Below are 13,946 nucleotides of genomic sequence, written 5' to 3'. Positions count from 1 at the left end.
GGCCCTCCCACGCAGCAGCTTGAGGAAAATAAAGAAAAATATATTTTTCCAAACCTGCTAAGCTGAATAGTTTTGGTGTTCCTACTGTGGAAACAGTTTGGGGTGAGCCCCAAACGGTGCCACACTTTGAAAACCCCTCATGTAAAGCATTCTAATCTACTCTGCATTTAAAATGTGGTACTGTATATGCATGTATGCAGAAAGGCTATAAATAATTCCGGACATGTACAATATATATACTTTAAATTACTTCTTTTAATACTGTCTTGTCACTTTGTTAAGAAAGATAATCATTCTCCACACAAAAAATCCCTTTAAGACAAAATGTGGCCATGCTATGAATAATTTACAGCTTAACTGTATGAATTTCAGTGGAAAAAGAACCACATTTGGCAACGTAAGTGAAAAATTGACACCTCACTACGAGGGAGAAGAGATGATTTCACCCATATACGGGAATATATTGGAATATTATAGCTATTCTTAATGCTCCAATGATTGTCTAAGGTTGAAACGTCCAAGTATTTCAATATGTTCTCTCTAACGTTACAATAATTGAGGAAGACAATAAGATACGATTTCTTCTAGGACTGCCATATAAAGCAATAATTATGGACAATTAGGTTTTTTTTGTTTTAATATGCTCCAATAGTTGTCATGGGTTGAAATGTCCATGTATTTCCATGTGTGTCCGAAAGGAGCTATGATAATGGAGGCAAACAATGAGCTTGCGTAGGAAAGCCTGAATGGAGCATGAGTGGCCTCATCCCACACAATAGACACATATCAGCCTTTCACACTGGGCCTGGACTTGTGCTTCTTTAGGGAACACAATAGGAACGTTGACCTTGTCTCATCTGCTTCCTCTTAAGAGAAGAAACTTTTCCAACGGATCGTTCATGGTGCAATGTAATATTGCAGATAATTAATTTACTTGATATTGTTAGTGGTTTGGATTCATGGAGAGGTTTTTTTTCCCCGGTAGTAGGCAAGGCAAAAACATCATGTAGCTTTTGCTGAGCCATTAGACATGTGTTGAATTGATTATTCTGCGGTCCAATTCACATGTCCAACACTCATGCGCACAAATGTAACTAATGGAGGGTTTATGCAGTCACCTATGACCCCTGAGCTTTTGCCAATGCAAACACATGATGTCCGCATAGTGCTTTTGGGAGTGAATGGGTGATTTGAACTTTTTCATAAAATGCTTTGGATTTGTTTGTTGGAGTACGAAACGCACTACTTGTTGCTTGACTGTACATGTGCTCAATCAAATGGTAATTCCGCCTGTCCTGAGCCGGCAGGGAGGCTTTTGCAATGCGACAGTGCTCAGTTTTCATTTATAATAGCCATTCACACCTGCTCTCTACGACCACCACTGTGTTGCCCCCCAGGAGGTACGAGCGAGGTTCAATGAGTCCTTACAATGCAAATATCAAGAGGCAACATCCCCTGCAGTTTCCCCGAACTGAAATTGCAAGCCGGGCAGTGGCAAGTCTTAACTTGTGGTGCGGTTTGTCATAAAAAAAAAAAAAGAAAGCAAATGGCGTCTATTTCTGATGTTAAAGTAGCATGCATGGCAAAGCAGGCTTGTTATGCATGTATTGCTTGTTAAAACCGTATTTTTAAGCTTATAATTTCATTATTATCTCATCATTGAAGACCTGGCCGCCCCTGGCCAAATTGAAGCCCCCCCATTACAAAGTGACTGTATCATGAACAAGAGTGCAGCTGTGGTCACCACATGTCTCGGATCAGACTGACCCATTAAAAGCTGTTTTTATACTATTTTACTTCAACCTGAATTTAGTTAGATGCATGTTTTGGGCTAATACTGAAACACGGGAAAGAAATTGTTCAATAAATAGTTTTTAGTGCAAAATAGCTACCAGAATTTTAAAAAAAAAAGTGCTCCCCCTGCCTTAAATGGCACCAGTTACACCATGACACCACCTTACAAGCTGTCATTCATTGACTCGGTCCTCTATGCCTCACAGCAGCAACGCACATTTGCCGAGAATGCGCCCCCTTCCACAAAATCTGGCCCATTTATGGATTGTGGGGGTTGTGCGTGTATGGGGGGGCGACCACGCTTCCAGCGTAATGCAAGAAAGCAATGCCATCAACTACTCCAACTAATTTGTACTTGTCAGTTGTTCTTCTTGTGAGCAGAGCATAACCAGAAAAATGTAACACATCACCCTCCTGTTGACAAGCCCCGACAAAATGAATCACCAGGGGGGCATGTCTAAATCGGAACATTGCGATTTATGATGCAGATTATCATAGCTAAGTATATCTGCTGTATCTATTTCAGATTTTAATGCGCCTTGACCCCAGGCCAAATGCACAGCTGTGGACCAAACCCTCAGACATCTCAATTCAAATCCATTCTCGGTTAGGCCAAAGCTAGTCCTCGCTAAGTGCTTAGCAGACGTCTTTGCCCAAGGTCTTGCCAGTTCAGTGTCAATTTTCCCTGACACTTTGAAACTATGGGTGATTTAGGCTTCGAGTCATAAAACCATACGCAGATATTTGCTAACCACCGTGGGGTGTTACTTAAACGCCTTGGGGACAATGGAGGCAGCCGTAAAAATACCGTAAAATGCAGGAAATGGTCAAGTAAATTGCAAGGGCGCTTTGAAAGAGGTTGCAAAGTACCGGCTACAGTTACTGTCCGGAGTTCTACCAATCTACCTCTCAGATCATGGCTTCATTAGTTGATCACCTCGATAATGTTAACTAACTGACAAATTAGATTAATATCCAATTAAGATGCACTATCTTATGCCGGGTACTGTAAGGTAAAGCACTTTGACACTTTGCTCTGAGACGACATTAACATGGAGAGAGAGAGAGAGGGTGTCTTCACACACAGTTACTATTTCACTGAGGAACTGCAATGTAAGTGACAAACGCACCATCACAAAACTGTTATACCTATTAGGAAGCAATGCAGTCTTGCGCATCTCATCCTGCACTGATTTGATTTTCTTCACCGATGCATTCTGACTTTAATAGAATCCAGAGGTCAGTGGTAATGTCATTGTGTATAGTGAACGTGTGTACGTACAGTATTTCTCTTCCTAGTGGGGATCATATTCTAATATTGAACTAGTGGGGACCATTTTTTCCAACTAAGCAAGCTCAAGTGTTGTGGTTAATAGCCAAGAGCATGTTGGGCATGCCTGATACTATTTTCTTAGCTAAACATTTGGTCCACAATTGGTGTGTGTACCTGGTGATTTTTGCATGTTTTTCTATTGTTGAAAACATCTTTTTTTGGATTTAATATCTAAGAAGAGAAAGCAGTATTGCACGCGGGCATACATGCAGGTTACAAGGTATCTCTGTAATGACGGACAAGAATTTTGTAATAGATACAAGTGGATTTAAACTTGTGCAAGATGAGAGACCTGTTTTGAAATGCTTTTAGTTACCAAGACCTCCTTTTCATTGAAAAAGAAGCCCTCCAGTGTTAGCTCACACTGCTTTTCTTAAAGAGACTGTATGTAACTAGTTCCAAATTACAGTTTTTTCAAACCAGAAAATAGAAGAACAGCACCGCCCGACCAGCATATGTTACCAGGAGTTATTTAAAAGAAAAGATTGTACAAAAAATGTAGATTTTTCCACAATTACAAATTAAGCCTTGGTCACAACCGGATGTGCAAGTTTTTTCGCTGTGCGATTTTTGGCCTTCCCCAAATTGCTGTTTTTTGTTGGGGTTTTTTGTACACGGAGAACGTAGTTGTGGTGACCATGAAGGAGTCACGCATGACGTACGAAATATCTGAACGTGCGTTGGCTGCACTAATTACGTATGTGGGGTGCGCGTGTGGCGCAAGTGTGACATTTTTCAAGGTTGACATTTTACGCAAACCTGACACCAGAAAACGAAAGACACACGTTGGCGTACAGACAACGCACAAAGACGTACAAAGTGCGTAAGTCTGTCTTGCAACCTGAAGAAAACACAACCTCTGCAGCCAGTCTGCAGCCAGACTATGGCTCAAAAATCAGCACATCAAATGCGCGCCCACTGTGCGTTTAGCAGGTTTGTGACCTAGGCTTTAAACTGCATAAGTGGTGTTCATAGCACACAGAAAAAGCAGTCTCAGAGAGGCAATCCTCAATTTGCAGTCATGCTGTTGTTACGATAGGCTATACATTCAATGATAGCTAACATTAGTAGCTAAACTATGCCATACTGCTATCATTAGCTGACAACAAACATAACTATTGCGTGTGTTATGTTGGCGTACTCAAAGCAGTAAGAGGCGGGATGTAATGCTAGCAGTACTTTGTTCCCTCACTACATTACAGTTCACCTTTTGCGGATTCGCTGTTTCCTGGATTTTGTTTAAGCGCAATTTTGCATTTTTTTTTTTTACAGTGTATGAATGCGCATTGTGTTCTGCGTTCTTGTGGCGTATTTGAGCCATCTATCGGTGCTCTGTTGTATGTGTCTGTTATTGTATTCACTACTGCTACCAGTAGAGGGTGTTGTATACTCATGTGAGAGTTGAAGACGCGTACAGCCACACCTGACCTCAGTATGTGTATTTCCCTGTACGAGCATATTATGACCCCACTGTAGACAACAGACAGCTAAATATAGAAACACATCAGTCCTTATTGGCTAAGAGAGAACCCGCCCATTGTGGTCTGCGTCCTGATTGGCTGTAGACCATTGTCAATCAATCTCTTTCGTGCCGTCTCCTGTTGTGGTCAATGATCGCTAGCAAACTAGCTAACTGCGTGAGCTCTTGTTAACCGCAAATAAACAGAAGAAGAAGAAGCTAACCGGCTTTAGGGCGCCATTACGGAATAAATGAATCTTCGCTTCAAGGAGTAGGACAGGAGGAGGGAAATACGACGGCAGGAGCAATATGTTCGAAGAAGGATACAAAAACGCTGCAGCTGAACGGCACCAGGACGAGGCACGGTCAGAGGAGGGAATACACGTGAGTCACTTAATAATGTCTTGTGTCCAACCTAGTAGATTGAGCATTAAAATTCAAACAAAATATGAACTTGGAGAGTGTTTAAACAAGAGAGAAATGTGATAAAATGTTAATGCCTGTCTGAGAAAAGTGTATAGTGGGGGGTTTTACAACCTTAAAACATTTATAATTATTGTAAACAAAATTGGCTACTTTGCGGATTTCACTTATTGCGGGCTATTTTGGGAACCTATCCCTTGTGATAAATCAGGGAACACTGTACATTCGAAAGTTGGCGCCCCCTAGGTAGCTGGAGGAACCCACTGCATACAGTCCCTTTTTCATATGCGGGGTAAAAATGACCTACACAGCATACCACTGGCTGAAAATAAAAAATGCACTTCAGCTGAACCTACAAGAAAGAAGTATACTTGAGCGCTGGCCTGAGGAACGTTGTCAACTCATGCGGAGGTTTGTATTTCATAATGATCTACAGCTTGTCACATGTGTGAGCCAAAAGAAATGCTGTCAGTCAAACGCGGAGATGTAAGGTATGAATAACATTGGCAAAGACAGCCAGGATGGTTGCATCACATTTGGTCGAAGCCAGCCCCCCCTCTGCACACACAATGCGTTTTGTATAAGATAGATGTAGGCCAGGGATTGAGGTTGTGTACACGGGGCTTAATGACAAGCCCCTGAAGGGATGGTACATCAGATATAAGTTTAAGTGGCTGAGAGTTGCCTACAATTTGCTAGTTGAAACACATGCGTTGGCAACAGCAAGTCTGACTCAGACTGCAGTGGCTCTTGAGTCACCCTGGCATTGCTCGAGCCCACATGGGCTGGCACAGTCTCAGGTGTTGCAGAGGGGCGTGTGTGTGAAACTGTATCAGCTTTCAGCAGATTCCGTCTGCGCTTTTGTTGAGCGTTATGTGGGTTACCAAGCCAGCGCCACAGAGGCGGACAACAAAACAGCTGAGAGGACTCTGCTTAGCTCAGCACGTAGCTTTTTAGCGGCGGGTTTGGATGCCATGAGGGCGACAGATATTGAGGCTATGTGACAATGGCTTTGAATAAACTTGCTATCACATGGAAAAGTGGCATCATTGGCTCTCCTCTGTCTCCTGGGCACTCTGGTTAAGTGTGACCATTCCAAATGGAAGCCTGTCTTACTATCACTCCACTCCCCACCCGGCCATATCCTCAGATAGCCCCTCTGTCAATTTGGACCAACCTGATTGTTTGACTAAAACCCTCAGGGTTCACTATCAGTCCCGCACGGCTGTGGTCTCAGCTCTCTAAACACACACTGAAGACTAATCTGCAACAGATGGAAGAGGGAATAGCTAGAGGAAGTGGCTTTAAAGGATCTACAGCATATTTGTACCCTTCGTAACCAAATGATAGGCTTTCAGGCAAACAAAGTCATTGGACGGCCGTAATGATGTGCACGACGGCTCCCCAAGGGGCTCCAATGGACATACTTGGACTTCCAAGCTGTCCATCCACAACCAGATGTCGGAAAGGGCCCTGAAGGGGATTCCAGGATAAGTTTACACTACAGGGACTCCTGCGTGCTCTCCAAAAGGACCAGTGTACACGTCTGAATCATTAGAAATCGATGCACAGTGGCAGAAGCAGCGTATGTACACACATAAACAAGCTCTCACAAGTTTGATTTCACGGGTGGCTGGTTGGAGATAATGAATGCTTCCAGCTTAGTGTCTGGGTTTTTTTTTTTTAGGTCAATAGTGTAAACACCACAGACACTTTTAAGTACCTCATTAATGCAAAGGGTAATTTAAAGCTCACTTTCCACAAAAGCGAGGAAGGAACAAATGGATCTCATCGCACTGTAACCCAGACAACAGCCAGATTACTGTTTGTATCAGTCGGGCCTTGCTGTTGGAAAGCCCCAAGCTTTCATCAGCTAACCGCTGTGTGCTTTCTCTTTTGGAGAGGCAACACTGCAAAGTCGAGGAAACAAAGTTTGCTCGCTTTCTGCAGAGGGAGGTCCAGCCTGGAAGCAAGGTGTGTGCAAATTCAACCTGCAAAAACCTCCAGTAACTGTCTTAAAATAACAATAAAATAGACTACCTTTTCCTTTTGCTTAAAATGTGCAAAGAATATGTTGCATTCATTAGCAACTGCATTTTTTTTGCAGCTCACAACAGTACGCACAGCTTTTGTCATCTGTTTGCAAAGTCCAATTGCCTTCAGACATGCAATGCGATAGAATAACAAAATAATATGTGCAGCTGTTGAACAAATACAGCTCTCCCAGCCCTCGCTGTCACCAAATTGTCATCAGATTGGATGAAACAATTTCCCCTCTGGATGAAATCCTCAGGGAAGCTGTCTGCAGAGACAGGGAACCACCCAGAGGTCAAAAGATCTTCCTATAGCTATCACTCTGTCGGTTTCTACCTGTTGGAGATTTGGCTGCAAAGCTGCCATGCTAGGTGCATTCTTTTTGATTTTTGGGAAAAGGGACAGACATGCAACGCAAAGCAAACTTGTCAGTCTTTGCCTCTAGACCACAGTATCGAGCGCATGAGAGCACATGAGACCAATTTAAAGAGAGACGACAGGAGCATATTATCCTGGTTGTGTTTTGGACTACTCGTGCAAAAACAACTCTTTGCACGCCACAAACAGTTGCAAGATAAGCTGTTTCCATTGCTGTTCATCATGTTTTGATCAGCCACACTGAGCTCACAGCACCGCTCGTGCATACAAAACCATAAATACTCCGAAATGTCATCATTTCACTAACAACACACAGAGTGTTTGCGCTTCCATGGCGATGCACTTTTGACATCATGCATTAGTTCGGAGGTTTGATTCTTATCACAACCTTGATCGCGGCATGTGGTCCACCAAAATTGGCAGGAGGATATTTTTACATGGCAACAAAATGTCATAATTTATGTTACTGTCTCCGTGAGTGTGCATGTAACCAGCAATAATTATAAGCTTGTTGCAAAGACATCTTACTATCCGTGCAATTATACCAGCAAGCCTTTTAACTGTTATCATCTAATAATCGGCACCTTTTTATGTCTGCGTGGCTGGAGACTGGCGGTGTCTGGGAAGGTTTCTGAGCATGTATGTGTGAGAGAGGGCTTTAATCATCATCAAATAGAGCTGTGTGTACAGGTAATTAAGTTGGTGCCGAAGCGACTCTCACTCGCAAGCGGGGGAGTCTCACTTGGCTCTGCGGGCGCACAATTCATGTACTGCATTTACTCAAAAAGTCTGGCTGACTTGTCCTCGCCGCAAACTGACCATAATACCAGCCTTGTGCAGCCAGTGCGGCCTGCACGGTTCAGTGTGTAACCACCGGAGCAGAAAGATCCCTATTAATGGTCATGGAGGTAGAACTGACAACCCCCCGGTATGCTAACATTGAGACGCCACACTCTTCACCACCTCTGCGCAACCATAATACCACGGACCGTGTGAGCGTGCTTGTAATACCTGACTTTTTATCGGGTTTATGTTTTCATTGTAGGATTACACAAAAATACTAAACTGGGCCTAGGAAAAATAGGTTATTGGTTAGAAAATATATTGAATTTTTATTTGTCTACAAGACATTTTCAGGGAGTGACATTTCGAATGGTTCTTATAAGAATGAATAGGCTTTTTTTTTCCATTCACCCTAATTTGTAGGTAATTTATAAATACCTCACATACACGGAAAATGTGCAGCATACATGTCCTGCTGTTAGAAAGCCCACAATTTTGACATGTTTGTCTTTATGCGTTACTGATAATGTTTATTCGCCAAGCGGTCCCTGAACGCACCAAAATTTGTATTGCTACAGAAGCTCTAGCTTATCAGTCAATTCAGACTCAAAGTTTACAGTTAATATAAAGTCATGGAAAAAATGATGAGACCACCCTTTTTTCCTTCGGTGTCTGCTTCATTTTAATGCCATGGGTGTCCATACTTTTTCCATTGAGGTGAAAACTCAAAGGTTGCGGGCGCCACTTTGATATTTTTATGTTTTCTAATTTTGCAAAAGGCATAAAGACAAGCTGTTATTATTTTTAGTTTTAAGTGTCAAAATTTCAGCCTTACCGCTTTATATTGTGCTTTTTTTCTCTTTTTCTCCCTTTTGCTGACTATCTTTCCAAAATGTTATTTCTACAATGTACCAAGGGCAAATAAAAAATTAAGCACGGTGCCAAAAGTGGTCCCTGGGCCGCACTTTGGACACCCCGGTGACACCCCCAAATATAACGACAACAAAAATGGCTCCAACCAATGTACCTTTAGTTGTACCAGGCATTAAAATGACAAGAAACTGAAGAAACAAGGGTGGTCTCATCATTTTTTCTATCACTGTATGATTGCTACGTCCTTTCTGGAGTTACAACAGGCAAGCCGTGTAGATTATGTAAACGAGGCTTGGAGAAACGCGTTCTCCAGCCTGCTAGCCTGACGACCAGGCTAAAATCATCTTACGTTATCATTCATTAGTGGTGAGTACTTGTACATTTTATACTTATACAGTATGTATATTTAGGGCTTCAATCTGGATTGTGTCGCGAATGAACAATAGCAATTGAAGAGAGAATGGGAGGGTTCTTGAGCTGAATCTAATCTAATAATTACAACATTCCTTTTATTGCAAATGTTGATCCAACATGGAAGGAGAGCATCAACACCGATTGCTGGTGGTCCTGGAATGTACCTCCCACGAAAAGGAGGAATCTATTGTTTTATGATTCAGATAATAAAAGCTCACAACATTTTTAAACATGCTTTTTGTTGAATGGCCACTCTGTCTTCTGAAAAATAGTACAGGCAGCACAGTAGGGGGGCATGTTTTGCAAGTGGAAGAAGAAGAGTTAGCTTTTGCAAGCGCCTAGACAATTTTGTCAACCAATCAGCTCCTCTCTTTGCCACCAGCTGCGTGATGATCCTGAATCCGTTTGAGTTTTGTCCGATCATTATCAGTCTTGCAGCAGATTTTTGCCTCTTTTAAACCAGTCTAGTCCCCATTGAAATGATTTGTTCCCATTGCTTCTGTTTGTCATTATTAGTGTTCTTCGCTAACTGGAACATCTCACACGCACAACCAGAGGGAATGGCTGCTCGGCGAGTGTGTTTTCTGAGGTTTGCAATGATTTACACACCCCGGTGCGCGATTAATTCCAGTGTGTGACTGCACAAACATGCCAGTGTGTGCGCATGTTGGTTTGAGGTCCGAGACTGACAGACAGCACACAGACGGGACAGTGTTGCGCGACTTACCAAGACACATGCGCACACATATATAGCTCACATTCATGTTTATGTTTCTTATTAGTGCAATTTGTTTGATCTAATTCCAGTCTGTGCTCTGTGCATGGAAAGATCTGACTGCTTCGTCCCTTAAACCCACGAGTCAGGCAGCTGCAAGACACCCTAAATCTCTGTTGCTAATCTGATTTAAAATTACATTAACTTGAGAATTTAAGCCAATATCCCTGTAAAATGTGCATTTGTGCTTCATCCTTTCAAAACGAAGCTCCTTTTGGGCTCGGCCTTACCGCTGGGACCAGATGTGACCAAAAGACTCGTCCATCCATAGCCCCCCTTTTTTTAGTTGTTGAGGGTTTTTCCAGGAGAGTGTCCAACAATATCAAAACAATCTCTCAGGCTGGATTTCCTCTCTGGCGCTCAAACGACGGGCCGACAATAAGAATCTGGGTCGCATATGACAAAACAAAAGACCTCGGAAGATGGAGACACTTACTGGGGAGCTATCACTCTGACAAAATATGCATGTGTGTTTAGAAGATCTTCTGACATATGATATGTTCAAATGTGGTTTTGTTCAGTTGAAAATTGCGAGGAGTCGAAAGCTGAGGATAAAAAAAAAAAAGATTGGCTGCCTTTTTATCATTTCAAATCGTCGTGAAATAGAGAAGAAAGTACTCCGATCGTCAGGAGAATGGTTGAAATAGTGTCTGTGTAGAGTAGTAGTGCTGGTTGAAATAGCCCGATAATAAAATAGCCGAAGCACTTGAGTGGGTAGGCCACGCTCACACCGCAGGTCAATAACGATTTTTTTTGCTTATATGTGACCTGTATCCGATTTTTTTTCATGTCAGTTGCGATTTATTTCAAATGCGGCTCAGGCCTCGTTCGTATGTAGATGAAGTGTAAATCCGATGTGTGTCCGATCTACTACAGCCAGGGCGTGGATATCCATCGTCATTCAAAGGTGTTTGCCATGCGAGAAAGATGCTCACTGATGTAGGCAAAAGTTCTTCTTGTCATTGGAAAATTATTTTTAAAAAGTGTCAGTGAAGCGGCTCACGGCAACGTCCCACCAGTCTCCATTCAGTCATCCACCCACGCGCTCCTCGGAACAGACGTCGCAGCAAGTTCTCCACGAACTGCCGTAGCCATAATTCTTGCCCTCTTTGTTGTTAATCTCCTACGCGGAATAATTTGGTTACGAAAATACTGACTCCCCTTGCACAAAATGCTTGAAATTGCCACAAACGCATTAAGGAGAGCACACGCTGCGGCAATCTTTACTTCCGTAAACACACGGGAACGCGTGTGATGTCGTGCTTTTGCGCATGCATGTCATTTCCCGGACGCTAGTCACATTTTTTTGGTAATGTTAACGATCACATAAAATATTGGATTTTAACAAAAAATCGGAATTGGGAATCATCCTGCAGTGTGGACGTAGCCTGAGACAGGGCTGCACCTGTAAGCAGAAAAAATAAAAAACGAATAATGACAAATACTAACGTGACTTCTTGAGAAAAAGGAGCCATTACATCACGAAGGAAAAACCTCCTTCCCCATGGACATCACGCCTCAGACCCACTGCCTAGCTAGATGAGCTCGCCCCCCTTTAGGCAGGCTTCGCTACACATCTGAACAAAAAGCCTAGAGCTCTGTCAATCAAACATCAGTCCACTACAGACATGGGAGCTGTTTGATCTTTTTTTTCCCCCCGGCAAAATAGGCTAACCTAGCACGTTTGTGTCCTCCTGTCGCACTGCCTAATGTTAGGTTGTTGTACGTGATAAATGGCATCTATTATGTGGTTTTTGTGGTTTGGCGTATTTGTGGATTTATTTTCTCGGTTTTAAATTGTGATTTTGTTTTTTTTAAATAGAAATTGGTTTGATGGCGTTATTTGCGGGGGGGGATGCTGCAGCTATGAATCCAGCTGTCTCATACGTAAATTCACGACCTTGATGTTGTCTCAATGTGTCCAACTGAATTTAAAATGCGTTTAATAACTGTGACAGGCATATTGTGTCAAAAATGGCAATTTTAGACCTTTTAAAGGGTTTGTCCATTTCGGTCGTATCTCGGCTTTTGCTATTAATTTCTTTCAAAAGGGTAGACAAAAACTGAAACGTATGAAAAACGAGGCAGTTTTTGCCATAGGAAAAATGTAAATCCGATCAATCTGTTCCAGACAGCCAAAAATAGTAAATACACTTTATAGAGAATAATTACAGTTTTACATGCAGAAAACAATGCAAAATAATTATAAATCTATGAATGGATGGACCTTATTGTTGTATACGGATTTCCCGTACATCCTGCCAAGCTCTTTGGCCCCATGACAGGTTATTTAGCAATCACACTCAATAAGAAATGCACGGTGAGTCACCAATTCGTAGGGTGCTTTGTTTGGCCACTCGATTTCTTCCGAATAATTCAGTACAGGGCAAACGGAATAGTTTGTTACGGGCAGTAATGTACGAAAACCGAAACTCTGTACGAAAACGGAGGCTAAATTTTGGCAAAAATCTTTGACAAAAAAAGTATGTGTGTACAAAATTTGTTTGATTGGTGAGAGACCATATTATTTAGGATTTTAAAAGGTCATGGGTGCAAAGTAGATGTTTAAATGCATTTGTTGTACATGAGCGCTTGGGTTGACCATCCCGCGTGGTTCGAAAATGGCTGACCAATTAACCGCAGCTTAACTCCCAACCGGGCCCAAACACCCTTTCCGCACACACTCACATTTACGTACGAGCAGGAAGAGGCACACTCACATGGAAGCGCCACACACAGACAAGGACACACACACACACAGATACATACTCATTAACAAAGGCTTAGCATTGCTTAGCGTCCCCCCCAGCAATGAACGGCCCCCCACAGAGGGGAGACACACACCTCGGTCACCTGATCCTCACCCTTCACTCCCGGGTATCAGCTGTGATAGCTAGGCTCCGCCCCCTTGAATCTTACACAGGATATGCTATATGCTATAAAAATGATGGATGCATCTTGCAGAAAACTTGACAAATCCCACTTGGCTGCTTGTTTACAATAGCTTGTGCCACCACTAGAGGCCACTAGTAGCTTCCGCAGTCATACCAAAGCAGTGACAGCTCAAACTTTATCCATCATCAACGCTCACGTTTGCGTTGAATTGATGAAAACACTCCAACAAACATGACTTTTCTGGAAGACCATTTTTACTAGCTTCCGAGTCAATATTTGCAATTGCTGTGACTTTACCACACTGACACGTTTATGAGGCACACTACAGAAGTGGGCTCATAAAAATAAGAACAGACAAGAGAAAGGCAGCGGGACCACCTGAGTGACAAGCAACAGCTGAGTCCACACATCTGGAAAGCTAACCTTGCGCCCCCCCTTCACTCCCACCCCCACCCCCATTAGCTGCGTCTTTACACTTTTAAAGCTGAAAATCCCACAGTGCCCCAAATTCCCCCTGGGTTCTATAAAAAAGTGCATCTTTTAAATGTTTACTAAAAGTTGTGTCCATTTCCCGATAATCATAGTCTGAAAGAAGAGAAAACTCACCCAAGAGGCTTGATCTTGAGGGCTGAAGGTTGGATATTCCTTATAAAATCAGTGTGGGGTCATCCGTGCTCAATGCAAGCCACTAGAAGCAACTGGCCGCCTTCTGCAGGACCATCTCAACACTTGAGTGAAGAGAGAGAATGAGCAGGAGTGAGCTTGTGTGTGCAGCTCTGGCACTA

General features: G+C 42.7%; 1 protein-coding gene across 1 annotated transcript in view; it reads right to left on the bottom strand.

The window, feature by feature from the left end:
* Positions 1–13,946, bottom strand: part of prickle1b (prickle homolog 1b) — a 24,755-nt gene extending 10,809 nt beyond the window's left edge. The window contains exon 1 of the mRNA XM_054753889.1: positions 13,768–13,946. The gene's annotated coding sequence lies outside the window, so the exon portion shown is untranslated. The remainder of the gene's footprint in view (positions 1–13,767) is intronic.

The sequence above is a fragment of the Dunckerocampus dactyliophorus genome, chromosome 15 (genome assembly GCF_027744805.1).
Source record: "Dunckerocampus dactyliophorus isolate RoL2022-P2 chromosome 15, RoL_Ddac_1.1, whole genome shotgun sequence".
NCBI classification, from domain to species: domain Eukaryota; kingdom Metazoa; phylum Chordata; class Actinopteri; order Syngnathiformes; family Syngnathidae; genus Dunckerocampus; species Dunckerocampus dactyliophorus.
Note: the sequence above shows the minus strand (reverse complement) of the source record. Positions and strands in the feature narration are given on the sequence as shown.